At 43.1% G+C, this 15135-nt stretch overlaps 1 pseudogene; it reads right to left on the reverse strand.

Annotated features, from left to right (window-relative positions):
• Positions 1 to 4468: 4468 nt before the first annotated feature.
• On the reverse strand, positions 4469 to 14534 carry LOC109462606 (annotated as a pseudogene).
• Positions 14535 to 15135: the final 601 nt, after the last annotated feature.

A 15135-nucleotide genomic window follows, 5' to 3' on the forward strand; every position in this document is an offset into this window, starting at 1 on the left:
ACCGCCCCCCCCTGCAGGCCCTCACTAAACACAGCGGCAAACAAAATGCCGAAAAGAATACCCCATCGCCAGTTGTACGGGCCCGGAGAGAGCTGGGAAACGTGTGGATGTGGGGACCCGGATGTGGTTCTGGTTAAACAGCTGTGCCTCCTGCACACGTGACATGTCGGTCTCTTCTGGCATCCGCCAGCGGATCTTGGGTAGCGGACTAAAGCTAACAAGGCTGGATACCAGGCTACTTCTGGCAACGGCTTTCAGGTCGGTTAGCCTAAAACCAGGCCTGCCTGAGGGGTTAAGGATAGTAGAACATCGGGGAAAGTAGTGGCCTCCACCAGGCCTGCATAAGAGGTTATGTATAGAAGAATATTGGCGAAAATAGTAGCCTCCACCATGCGTGCCTAAGGGGTTACGGATAGTATAATTTTGGCAAAAATATGGTGAACTAGAGTTCCCCGATCTCATACCTTCGCCAAATGATGTTAATCTTTATGACTGACAAAGTCTAGATTAGATTATTCCCCCCTGATTTAAGAAATAGGAACCTAATTTTCATGAATTATATCATTTTATCATAATCTCAACCAAAAACAGTCTTATATTAACAAAGAATGCATTCTAGCATTTCCTAATAAATTATGCAAATGAGGTACTGATTTGAATAAATTATGTTTAATGATGTTCACCTCAATTTAACTTTCAAATACCACAAGTATGAAATTCCAGGCAGTTATCATGACATAATTATAAAATTTTCTCATTATACAAATTAAGTCATTATTAACATAATCAACATCTTTCTGTGTTTCTCTCGTTGTCAATTACCAATGTCACAAGCTTCAATTGTCCTATCATGGAATGCAGCTGATTTATAGAATTTCCCCATAAATTATGCAAATTACATCCATATTTGCATAATTGTCACATAATTATATTAAGCATCACGTAAGCTACCTACATACCAAAAATCACGACGATCCATCAACCGGTTCTTGAGTTATCCCCTTTGGAATATTTTCAAGAATTTATCCCTGCAGTTCCAGAGCAAGCCGCTAGGGGGCCTTAACTCACGTCACTTCTTTCCCACCACAAGAGCTACCTACCATCTAAATTTCATCACCATGGCATGTCTAGATCATGAGATATCAAAACCGGAAGTTCAGCTGCAGTACCATAACAAGCCGCTAGGGGGTCCAAAATCTAATCATTTTGAGGTCTCATCAAGACCTACCCACTTACCAAGTATCAAGACAATCCATCAAGGCCTTCTCAGGTTATCGTGTTTACAGACAGACAGACAGACAGACAGACAGACACACACACACACATACACGAACGCCCCTGAAAACATAACCTTCTTAATAATTGTACATAGACCTGATCTGAGAGTTTCTCTCGTTCATTTATTCATTCCCTCACTCAGTGCGCTAAGCTCGCGCAAATATTGACGTGATAATCTCTGTATTGTAAATGAAGGAATGTAAATGTTAGAAAACTGCCTAAGGGTTCAAAATTCCACCAAAGACTGTACAAATACATGTTTATAGTCCCCTTCTATGCTTTGTACAAGACAGTCAGAGGTTTCCTAGAGTAATAGAAGTTACCATACGCTGTATTGTATACGAATGGCTAAGCAATAAAGTTATATGATGAGATGAGATGGCAAGACAGATTTGGGGTTGTAGTATCTCCATAGTTAACTACACTAATCTAGAGTTTTTCACTCTAATGGACCGTTCCAGATCGAACACATCGAACCCCCGACATGTTCTATTTCGAACACGTCCGTCAAAATCTGCGCGGGAAGGGCCGTACCGACTGCCGCCGCCAGAACGTCGGATTTGCCTCCCAACTTTAGGATCAATTTTTTGGCAGCGAAAAACTCTCCCAGGAGACAAAAAAATTGGTTAAGCTATATTTGTTGAACGGTACATCCGCAGAGTAGAATTATTTTAGGAGGGGACAGAGGTAGTTTCAGTGAGAGCAAAATGTTTTCGCTCAATACAGACGCGGGATTGGCCGCATAACATCACACGGTAGGTGGAAAAGAGTGCCCGGTTGCTGACTAACAGCCGATACATGTGTGAAACAGAGTACGTTTATCTGTAACAGGTTTTCCACGGCATTTGCTGCATGCATCACAGCTGCATACAAGCTGAATAAAGGGGGAAATAAAAACTCACGGGGACTCACGAGGGAGGGCGCAACGTATAAAGGGATTTGTGGTACAACTGGAAGAATAACAGAACGTCCTTAATCAACTTGAAAATGCAAGCAATGTCACAAATTCAGTTTCACATGTAAAACAAGGAGTCTTTATCAAGCAGACTTTAACTCAGTTTGCTGCTTTTCCCGCGCCGAGATTGACGGAGGTGTTCGAAATAGAACAGGGGATTCGATGCGTTCGATATAGAACGGTCTATTGCGGAGAGCACTTTTACAGATTCTTATGTTGTTCATTGCACATGTGACGGGTTGTCTCCGTAAATAACTTTCATCATGCCCAATGCCTGTTCGTAATACCTCATGGCCGTTCTGTAATCACCGAGTTATTGCCAACATGCCCCAATGTTGTTTAGTGATGAAACGATGTCGGGATGTGGCGTTGTTTCCCCATGGATTGCTTTCTCCATCTTCAGTGACTGTTCGTAATAACTGATAGCTTTCCTCTGATCGTAAAGGTCACTCCAACAGTCCCCAATGTTGTTTAGTAATAAAGCAATGTCGGGATGTGGCGTTGTTTCACCATAGATAGTTTTTCTCATCTTTAGCGACTGTTCGTAATAACTGATGGCTTTCCACTGATCACCAAGCTCATTCCAACAGGTTCCAATGTTGCTAAGTGACGAAGCAATGTCGGGATGTGGCGTTGTTTCGCCATAGACAGCTTTCCACATCTTCAGTGACTGTTCGTAATAACTCATAGCTTTCCTCTGATTGCCAAGTTCACTCCAACAGTTTCCAATATTGTTTAGCGATGAAGCAATGTCGGGATGTGGCGTTGTTTCGCCATAGAGAGCTTTCCTCATCTTCAGTGACTGTTCGTAATAACTCATAGCTTTCCTCTGATCGCCAAGTTCACTCCAACGGTTTCCAATATTGTTTAGTGATGACGCAATGTCGGGGTGTGGCTTTGTTTCGCCATAAATTGTTTCCCTCATCTTCAGTGACTGTTCGAGATGACTGATAGCTTTTCTCTGATCGCCAAGCTCCATCCAACAGTTCCCAATGTTGTTTAATGATGACGCAATGTCGGGATGTCCTGTTGTTTCGCCATATATAGCGTTCATCATCTTCAGTGATGGTTCGTAATAACTGATAGCTTTATTATGATCGCCAAGGTCACTCCAACACGCTCCAATGTTGTTTAGTGATGAAGCAATGTCAGGATGTGGCGTTGATTCGCCATAGACAGCTTTCATCATCTTCAGTGATGGTTCATAAAAACTGATAGCTTCCATCTGATCACCAAGCTCATTCCAACATGCTCCAATGTTGTGTAGGGATCTTGCAATGTCGGGATGTGGCGTTGTTTCCCCATAAATAGCTCTCATCATCTTCAGTGACTGTTCGTGATACCTGATAGCTTTCTTCTGATCACCAAGGTCACTCCAACATACCGCAATCTTTCCAAATAATGAGGCAAATACGGGACGGGTTTTGCCGCCTCCAAAAATAGTATTTCCAATGCCAAGTGCCTGTTCGTAGTGCCTCTTTGCTGTCTCAAACTCCCCGCGCATGTGGCAGACATTGCCTAGTTCAGGAAGTATGTCGAACTGTTTTTCCTCGTCATCGCCCGCCTCTTTCAGTGCTGCCTCCAAATGACGTATGGATGTGTCTAACTGCAACAGTTGTCGTGTTATTCTGCCCTTTGTTAGAGATGATATGTCACAGATAGCTTTTGGGAATATTGTTGTCGTCAGATTTTGATTTGCAACTGTATCCATTATGCATCCTTTTAACGGAATGGCAGTATAGTAGTACCTGAACAACATTTTAGAGTCTGGTATGTAGAAAACTGACTCAACGATGGTATCATCTACGTCATGTTTGTCCAGTTGGACTTTCATCTCCGTGAGAGGAGACAGTTTGTCCTTCTGTCCTCCTTTGGCAATGTACGTTCTTAACCGTAGCTCCGCTGAGATGCTGATCAGTACAGTCAAGTGGTGGGCATCTTCTTCACTGATCCGCTGTGTCTTGTGTAACTCTTCTATCATTGCCCACACACTGGGGATCGTAATGCCACTGTAAACACTCAACACATCGACGGCTACGCTAGGAAAACGGTATATTTCTTTCTTCACATCCAGAAGTTTTGCTTTCGGTTCAACATTTTCCATATGCCGAATATCATCCTCAAATGTTACTGACAACTGTTTGGGCACAGAGGAATAGTCTACACTTTTGTTGACTCTGTCCGTATACTCATTCACCAAAGACTCTTCTCCAATTAAGTAAGTCACTCGTCTGAGGATGTCTGACAGGTGATAGCCTTCCGCCAGTGCGATGTGCAGATGCTGATATTCGGCCAACTTGACAGGAGTCTGGACGAGACTAACAGGATCTTTGCTTTTAGTTTTATCTCTTCCAAACGGAGTCTTCGAAGCCCATGGCATGAAGCCGTCGAAGGCGAAGCCGCGAGGTGTGACGGAGTCGTAGAACCAGTCTTTCTCTGGGTTTTGTGAGAGAAAGTCGTTGAGTGACGGGATGGCCATGGCTGGGAGGATGGTTTCCCCAAGGTTGATGACTTTTAGATGTAAGTAGTGTGTGATATTTAGGAAGTACCTCCGTGTATCATCATCATCCTTCCCCTCCTCAATCAGAATGGCGAACTCCAGGTCGGAGTACGGCGTAACCAGTTCTGTGGCCTGTGACCCCATCCCGATGAAAGCGTACTTACAGGGAGGAGGTCCGAGTTTGGCAATGCATTCATCTGTCAGTACTTGGATAAACTCTTGTCTTCCAACCGCGATGCTCTTGAACAAGTTCTTGATTGCTTCAGCTCGTTTGATCTCTACCTCTCTCACGACGGGATCGTCTTCATCATACTGATAAGGGTTGTGTTCCTGATGAATTGCTTCGAGCTGAGATTTTACACGGGCGCGCGAGTTGTGCAGTTCCTTTATGTGATCTAACGCGCTGCTATACGGACACGGTTCACAGTCAATGTTACAGGTGTTTCTAAGAAACTGCCTTTCTGTTTCTTGCAGTCTTGTTACCATGTTTTGTTTGTCTCCATCTGTTCTGGCCATGGAGGCGTTATACAGAGCTGCCGCCTGTGTGAATTTCCTACCTTCTCCTGTCCGCTTACCTCGCTCGACGTAGACGTCACCCAACCTGCACAGACAGTCGGCTTCTTTAGCCTTGTTGGGTTTACTGCGATCTGTAGATAGGGAGAAGAAAAGAAATTGTAACATTCATATTCAACTTAGTTTCAAAGATGATATTTGTGTTGCAACTAACGGTTTTTACTGAAAAACACTAGATGTTTAAAATCTAAATTATTAGTTATAGATAAATGATCATTGCAAAGAAACTATATGACGGACCGTGAACCAGCTTCAGGGCGGCTGCTAGGTTCTGCTCTGCTGCGTTCAGGTCTCCATTTCCCAAGTCACGGTCTGCCGTCTGGATGTACCTGCGGTAGGACCTAAACAACGACGCAAACGTTGTGAAACAAAAATACTTCACAGAAGCGATACATTTACTCAGTTGTGTTGTTCAAAGGACATAGGATGCCAGACATACATTAATATTGTTATGAAATTGTACAGTCTAGTCTTTCTAACGTCACAAACCCAACTGTAACACAATGCATATGATAACGTGTGTAATGCATTTCTAGATATACTAAATGGACCCTTATTTATGTTTATCAAAGAGGTATTAAGATTTGAAAAAATACGCAAGAATTAATACATCAGACAAGAAAATATCATAAAATCACAGACACTAACATGTCGTCGTCAGCTTGACTGGTGGTTCCGTCGCTAGAGGGCGCAGCTGAGAAGGGAGAAAAGTGGTCCTTCCGTCCTCTCACGTCTTGTTGTTTCGTACGTGTTGACCTCTATGAGAACCGATAGGAAGTACATGATCAACAGGTTATGGATTGTACAATTAAAGGACGTTACATGGTCCTTGGAAGGTCCGTCAAAGTATATTGTCCCTATGAGACCCGATATATATCGGGTCTATATATGAGACCCGATAATTAGTCTGTATCGGTATAACGGGTATAACCGCCCTACGGCGTAACACACCAGCTTTGCAGGCACGCGGCGCGGCGGCAGCTAGCTATATCACACCGAACGACTTGTTACACTCAATCTTTGCACATGTAATTGCAGGAGTTGTTTAAAGCTTTCTAGTGATGATGCCCTTACTGTGCTTGGTGGCAACGAGTTCCAGTCTACGATAGTTCTGGGGAAATACGAGTTTTTGAACATCTCGATTCTTGGTTGATAATTCTGATAGGCATGACGGCATGACTGTTTCTCGTTCTTTTCTGGGCTGGTATCAGATACGTATAGTGTTCCTGTACATCATGCACAGTCTGGACATTCAATTTCTACGTCTGTCTTCCAGCAACCCCTACTGTAGTTTTTCGTTGTTACGCATTTTATTCACGGAGTATGACTTAAACGGCTTTACGCGCAGCTGAAAACAGCATAATTCATCTTTAGAGTAATCCATGTTTACGTATTATCACTTTTTTATCAAAATTGTCCGAGGCTATTTTGCATATAAGTCGAGATTTTTTTAACTGTGGCGATTTTTTAACGAAAAATGACAGAAAAATAGCTGTTTCTGTCGTTTTTGGCCCAAAAAAGCAATGTAACTGTCATTTAAAACAAAATAGCCTCGGACAAAAATAATAAATAGGGGGTTGGCTTTCTACTTGTAAAATATCATGATGAAAGGTGTTGTTACCGCTTGCGCGTAAAGCCATGAAGTAAACAGCTTTTTTTAACCAAAATGTTGATTTTTAACCCAAAAATTCAGAAGTAGTAAAAACAAAATAACCTTTATTCAATGTGTTTCAAGTACTACCAGAACTGTGTGAAGTTTAGTTGTGGTGCGACCAAGCTATCAAAAGTTACAGCCATATGTATGAAATACTAATCATAGTTGGCCATAGGCTGCCTTAACCCAACCGAGATTGACCAAGACCTACGTCTACCCACAGACTAAACAAGGGCGGTGTTTAAAAAACACACCGGCGACGTGAGTATTTTAATAATATAATAGTATAAATTTGTAACCCTTTTGATATAGCTTGAGTAAAAGGAATTTTTCTTATAACGGATTGTTGTTTTAGTACTACTAGTATTTTAAAATGTGTGTGTTTTTAACACCGTATTGTATGTAGGAAGTTGTATTGTTTGTTTTTGAGGGTGCTAATATGATGCATGCATCAACGAATGAAATGTGTACCCTGAGCTGTAACTCACATTCGTATGGATTTATGTTTGATTATTTAGGAAGTACGTGAGTAAGGTATAGTTATTAGGAAAGAATGGTATCTGACGCAAGTATTACCAAATAAGGATGAAATTTTTAATAGGTATTGCCATATATGATAGACACGCCACGTGTACACTGAGTGGGTCTCCACCAGAAAGCAGACCGGGCGCTCGTCCAAGGTTCCCCAGATATCTGACGTCTCCATATTCCACCTAACATGTCTGACTTTCCTCAGCGCCTTCACAAATTCACGGAGGCGTTGAAGGGACTTGTGCAGAGCTACCCCAAGGTCACAGTATGGGACCACAGACGTCTGTGGAGACACAACCCAAACTACTTTGCGCCTGCCGGCCTACACTTGTCCGATCTGGGAAACCTCCAGTATTACAAGAGTGTCCGCGGGGCTTTAGACCGCCAGCTAAAGCACATTTAAAACGTGTTCGCTTGTCCCTTGTGAACCCCTTTCCTTTCTCATTCCGACACAATTTGTGCCCGATTGGCTGGTTTCCCCTTTTCGTTCGCACACGCACGTGGTCTTGGTTTCTTTCACGCAGTTAGGCGTGTTTCGGCCGGGTTTTTGACATGAGACACATGTTAATATATTTGAGACAATCTCTATCCTACATCATGCCTCGCACGTGTTGATACTATGGTTTGTGATACAACAGAATAAAAGGTTGCATATCTCGCCAAACAAGAAATGTCTCTTCTGTTTATTGTGTTAGATTGCACTATATAACTAACGGTGACCTGGCCCGATAAAAGGCGTAACGTAAACAACCGGAGCTCAGTCTGACGTAAACCTTCGTGGTGTTCACATCGCGGAGAGCTCCGCTACGTAATACTTCAATATCTAAGGCCCATTGCCCCCCACACATTCAGAGCAACAAGTATGGCATTGTATAATAGTGTATACAATAGTGTATATAATTTACGGGCAGCATCCTTGCACCGACAAGCGATACCCCGACCCGTACGGTGAATGTCGGGTCTGGACACCGTGTAGTAACGTAACCGGCATCGCAGTCTCATCAGTGCCCGTGTCCTCTGGCGACACTTACTGAGAGGTTTCCCGGATAACATTTCAATGCACATTGCAGTATTTACGCTATGGGTCACTGAATAAACGAATTATTGGTGATTTCCCTGGATACATGACGAAAATATAGGTATACAAACTATGATACGATCGTGGCCGAGAGCGGAGACCGTTACTTTGCACGGCCTACTTCGGTACAACACAGTCAATGCTCCGCTCGGAACGCCACAGACACAAATAATTTCTAAACTGTCGGTAACATAAATATCGTCATATACACATCCCCTAGTAGATACTCTGGTTAGTCTGGGTAAAGGATAACAATTACTATGAGTAGGTCGCGCCCGTTGAGATAACGTTGGAATATAATATGGACTCCATTGATGATTTTTTTACAAAGAATTACTAGAAAATCCGTTCCATGTATCTGCTTGGAGATTGTGTCGGTCGGATCTTCCTGTTTACGAGGTCTCCAAGCAGATGTTCGGGGGAGGGTATAGTTGGGGTTGTCCCTTTCTCTATATCTGCTCCATTGTTTGATCTTCAGATGATTTTTTACACAGAATTACTAGAAACATTCGTTCCCTGTATCTGCTTGGAGATTGTGTCGGTCGGATCTTACTGTTTACGAGGTCTCCAAGCAGATGTTCGGGGGAGGGTATAGTTGGGGTTGTCCCTTTCTCTGTATCTGTTCCATTGTTTGATCTTCAGATGATTTTTTACACAGAATTACTAGAAAATCTGTTCCATGTATCTGCTTGGAGATTGCGTCGGTCGGATCTTACTGTTTACGAGGTCTCCAAGCAGATGTTCGGGGGAGGGTATAGTTGGGGGTTGTCCCTTTCTCTGTATCTGCTCCATTGTTTGATCTTCAGATGATTTTTTACACAGAATTACTAGAAACATTCGGTCCCTGTATCTGCTTGGAGATTGTGTCGGTCGGATCTTACTGTTTACGAAGTCTCCAAGCAGATGTTCGTGGGTATAGTTGGGGTTGTCCCTTTCTCTGTATCTGTTCCATTGTTTGATATTCGAGTGAATGCTTACAGACTTACTGAAAATTAGTAAAACAAACATTAGGTCCCTGTATCTACTTGGAAATTGTATTGGTCGGATTTTACTGTGTGCGAAGTCTCCAAGCAGATGTTCAGGGCATAGTTGTAGAGAAAAAAATGAACACGCTACACAACATTATGATACAGTAAATGAAATAAAATATGGTTATACCTCTCTCACAAGCAAACTAAGATGACTTTGCATAAAACATTCTTTCATAAGATAATCGTGCAGAAGACTAGCTATTCTCTCTTTTTTTTAATATTTACATATCACCTTTTTCCAAAACTGTAGGACATGTAGGATGGCACATGCTTTTCTGTCATTCCGTGAGTTTGGAAGCTAAAGGCCTTTTGCCCTGCAAAATAGGGTTTTTGCTGTAAACCGGAAGGGAGACTATTTCCCAGTAAGTCCGTCGCGACAGTTGCCATAGCAACAAACCTATCTGTCTGGCTGACCACCTCTGGGTGCAGTGGGTGGTCCGTGCACGAGGCACCATACATTCATTCAGTCGGTCGCCAGCTACCCGCGAGGACGTACTAAACTTTCGTTGTACCAACTGACAAACTATTTGACTTATTTGACTCATTTGCCGTATCAACGATACTTACAACTGGACCCCTGAACGTATTCAACTAGTAACGCTTCTACTGTTAGACGAGACGAGCCCGCAGACGAGGCCGTACCCGCGTGGCCGTACCCCGGACCACTGAGAACAACTGCCCTCCTCTCCACCAGCGATAACAGACTCCCAAAACGGTGAGTTCATACGTGCTTTTATTTAGGGTACACTTTTAAGCAGGAGCGTTGACAGGTATCATATACATTTATGGTAGGATCCGGAGTGTATTTTATGTATAGAAACCTTCCGTGTTTGGAGTCCTGATTACGACTTCACATTTCTGATCGTTCGTCTTATATAGCAGACTTTATAGAAGACTTACATTCTCCCCTGTAACCACCCGGCCTGTTCAGTGGTTGTCTTGTGTGACTTTGATTGTGAAACGTGTCAATGTTTTGCGCTGGACATATCAGCCTTGTCTACAGCTGAATAATTTCTACGTTTCTTTGACTTGAATATGAGATGTACACCTTGTTTTGAAGCAAATGTAGCGCTGGACTACTTTAGTGTTTCCCACAATAATCTGCCTTTGATGTCCATTGCAATGTGTGTGGGGGCATTCTAGACAGATAAGCCAAACTTGTCTTATCGCCCATGCCCTCGATAAACTGAAACCGTCCTGCTTGTGGAAAAGGACGCGAGGAGAGAGCACATGGATGCTCTGATTGGTCAATTCCGGAAAAGTTTGAGCGTGGCCCGTGCGATACAAACAAGGAAACCCCGTTCGGTACAAACGGAGAATTCCCCGTGCACTGGTCAACGTAAACCTAGCGGGCGAGGATCGGCTTTCGTGTCCGGCATAAATTTCCTTATGGCCCACATGGCGACATAGAACTACTTTCACGGCCAATGCAAGGCATGTGGCGTGTGAGATTCTGAAACACGTGGTATCTGGATGTCTGGGAGAAGCAGGGCTGCCATTGGTCGAATTAGGTGTCAAGCTTGTTGCTGGGCAGGGGCCAAAAAATAGTTTATACTAAACAAACTTCAGATTTTAGTAGCCGAGTCCTAAGGCTCAATGAGAAGCGAAATCTTCAAAATAGGAAACGAAGCTACCTTCTTGCCAAAATAAGGAAGCCACTTCTTAACATATTTACAGGTAAAGAAGTAAGGTTATAAGCGTTTTTCCTCCTTTCGGTTCCTGCGATAATGACACGAGGCTAATCACCGCTGTTTCCCTACAGTTGCCCAGGCCGACGGGCGTGGAGATACGTAGCCCCTTTGCCTTCTCTCAACCAGGGATACAGACATAAAAAAAGGTGAGTTCATGCGTACTTTTATCGATAATTCTACAGGGTATGGATGTTTGGTAACGTCGGCCAGTTTTGGCTAAGTTAATTTATGAAGCGCGACTGCTACTTATGCAGTTAACAGCTAATGTGTTATGTCAAGTGTACTTTTGACGCACATTCTATATCAGCCTTGTCTTCAATTGTTTTCTACGTTTCGATGACTTGTTTAGGAAATGTACACCTTGTTTTGAAGACTCATTTCAAACCGCTACCATTTGCTGTGACGTTCGCACCACGATATGTTTTGGCCGAGATCTTTATGAGGCGCGGTGTGAGGCATATTACTGTTGACTAACGTGCTGTGGATAGAGGGTAGCCATTAAATCTTGAGTTTTGTCAGGTATCATATACAATAATGGTAGGAGTATATTTCATGTATAGATACCTTCAATGTGTGAAGTCCTGTCTGTTGTTTTGTCCTGACACTAGCAACAAGCCTCACACCTTATTAGACCAATGACAGCCTTTACTTCTCTCCATACAGTTGCAGTACCATGTGCCTTAGCTAGTGCGCAAGCTAAAGCCGGGACAATCACATATGCCAGAAGCCGTGGTCACAGCTGATTCAAGCCTCCCGGTCACAGAGCTGATCATGACAACTGACTCCAGTCTATCTCCTTTGTGTAAAATTTTGTTTCGATATTGTTGATGATGGTAGAAGGAGCATGTTGATATCATATGTGTATTAAGTAGTAGCATCGTCGACAGAAAGAAGGCAACATGGGAGGGAACCAGATCAGTAGCAGAGCCATCACGTGCAGGCTATGTAATGCATTGCTAGCCACAGTAAACCTTACACCAGTTAGAGATTACTGGGATGACTTACATACGTCTGTACTACGATGATACATTGCCTGTGTTTTACGGTATCTTAGTGTATATATTGTAATGGCCTATTTTATATGTATTTAGAAAACCTCGCCAATGACGGTTCAAATCGAATCGAGGAGAATGTACACATTTTGAAAACCATGAATATGCTGAACAATCGGTGTATATGGGAGCTGTGGTACGATTGCACTCTCTAACTAACTTGTAAGAGGATGATAGTGCAAGACCTGATGAAACTCCGAACAGTTCCCTTGTAATAACTTATACAGTTCTCTGTTATTGTAGTCCCTGTTATTGGTCCGGATACAAATATGTGTGCTGAAGTGATGTACCACTGTTATGCGGTAATACATAATATAAAGACACAGGATTTCTACGACAAGGGACGTCAGTTCAAGAAGGAAAATATAACTCAGTTAAGACTGAAAGGGTTAACGTATCCAGTATCATATAGTCATAGCCAGTCCGTCTTTAAAGTCTCCCGTGCCCAGTGTGCGGAAAGCCTTGTCTCTGCGTCTTTCTTTTATCCTCACAAAGTTGCATTGAAGAGAACTTGCATTCATCTGTTGATTTGATTATATGGATGACATCCTCTGGGAACCCAAAAACTGATGCGCGCGTGCGAATAAAAAAAAAAAGTTTTGCAAAAAGAAAAGTTAGCTTTCACTATGAAATCTACGTGGTCATGAAGGTTGAACAAATGGCGAATAATCTACTCTTCGAATTCATTTCTTTACATTTTTTCCTTTGATTTTGGCATTCTATAGCTACGACATTGGTATCGTTTCTAAATGTTTTCTTTGCAACTTATGGTAAATTTTTGCTCATTTAACAACTGTTTTGCACGATTTACAGTATGGTTGAAAACGTTTTTTTTTTGGAAACGGCCGAAAATTCATGCGCGCGCGGATGTCATCCATATAATCAAATCAACATGGCCTTGTGTCCAAACACATACTTTTCATAAAGAGAAGGAAAACTACCAGAAAAAAACAACAACTAAACGCGGTGACATATTGGTTTATATTCAGACAATCACGACATCTCCTTTGAAACATCTGACTTCAAATGCCGACCTTGTTCAATTCCAAACAATGTTCCTGTCCAAGCTGTCGGAAAAGCTCCAAAGTCATTGAAAAACAGCTAAGCAGCTGAGAGGGAAGACCTCACCCGCAAGGTGTTGCCAAAAATGAATTCCCTGGGAGGGAAGACCTCACCCGCAAGGTGTTGCCAAAAATGAATTCCCTAGGGAATGCGTACGTGGAATATGTAGAATTCCTGGCAATTCAATCGCAGTACTATACTAAGGGCTCCGCCCCTGAGGCGTCGCCAAAAAGGGAACATATACACATCTTCTTAAATAATTGTGTCAAAACAAACAAGAAATAAACTTAACGTCTCTAACTCATCATTAAAATCATTAGTTCCTCCAAATAGCTGCTTAGTTCACTCACCTTGTTTCTTGTTGTGGTCATGTGTTGTCTGATTTTTGCAGTGTACAGTAAGCGGTGAACAATGACAACTGTTCTATGAACGTTGTGACACCGCGCCATTGCCCTATTGTACAGAGCAGTAGTCCTGGTCAAGTTTCTAGTGTCTCCAGTTTCTGTTCCTCTTTTTAGGTACACGTCACCGAGACTCTTGATCGCTTCTGCTTCTAACATGTTGTTATCGTTTACTATCGCCTCTACCATCACCTGTGCGTATCCAACCAGCAAAGAGTCTGTGTTACCCCCGGTAGCCCGTCTCTTGTCCAGGGCTTGAAACGTTGCTGCTACCTTTGCAGGTGTAGTCGTCTCCTTGTCTTCAGTTGACTGTTCCTTACCCTGTGACGACAGCCCTTGTAAAAGCCTCTTCGTGTAGTGGTAGCGGTGTTCTATACCATCTGCCTGTTCTTCATGGTAACACCGTACCATAGCAGCCAGATAAAGCGCCAAGGCCGTGTTGAACTTCCCCACGTCCTTCCCGAGTCTTCCCTTCTCCACGTTCACGTCGCCCAGAGTTTTGAGCAGCTCCACTTCCGCCAGCCTGTCCGTGTCGGCCATGGCGTCCACCAGGGCACGGAGGTAGCCTGTCTCCGCCCGGGCTAGTCCGTACCTCCTGCCCTTCTCGTCTGTCTCACGGAGTTTCTCACACACACGCAACATGGCGGACACTTGCTACGCTAGCAAATTTCTAAAAATCCTTGTCTTCGTAGGCACAGCTCCCCTTAATGCGCCTGACTTGTGTCAACATTACGCCATCCGTCAATGCAGAGGTCAAAGGTACAATAGACAAAAGCTTCGGAAATATCCGTAAACATATCAGGTAACCTGTCTACCTTCGTAAGACTCAGGTGCTAGGGCCAGGGCCTCATGCTTTCTTAACACAGTTTTCCAGGCGCCTGATTCTTTGCTGCCACCACTGCATCTTTAGGTGCTAAAATAAGTCCATTTTTCATTTGATCTTTTTAGCATTTTGCATTGGGTCTTTCAGTAGGTCTTGTATTCCGTAAACCCTGCCGGTATACCTTAGGCCATATTTGTACAATCAGAAATTACAGTAAGTTGGTGAGCGGTCCCAACTAGACACTCGAATTCCTACCTAGCCTAAAAATTTTCTCTACTCTACTCTTATATACTGTACAGCCTATAGGTCTATTCTAATGTTTTCTACCCCTAACCTAGCTCGAATTTCACTGTTTAAATTGTAGCCGTACACTAGTGGTGTTAATGTTTTGAGTAACCCTAGTGACAAAGACAACAGGTCACGGTCTGTAGCCTCTACCACGGTTCCCACTTGGTATGTGTATTCACGCAGACCACTGATTCTGTACTTAAGTCATTGCCCTGGTA

This window comes from Branchiostoma belcheri, unplaced genomic scaffold (genome assembly GCF_001625305.1).
Source record: "Branchiostoma belcheri isolate BF01 breed outbred unplaced genomic scaffold, Haploidv18h27 scaffold119, whole genome shotgun sequence".
Taxonomy (NCBI): Eukaryota; Metazoa; Chordata; class Leptocardii; order Amphioxiformes; family Branchiostomatidae; genus Branchiostoma; species Branchiostoma belcheri.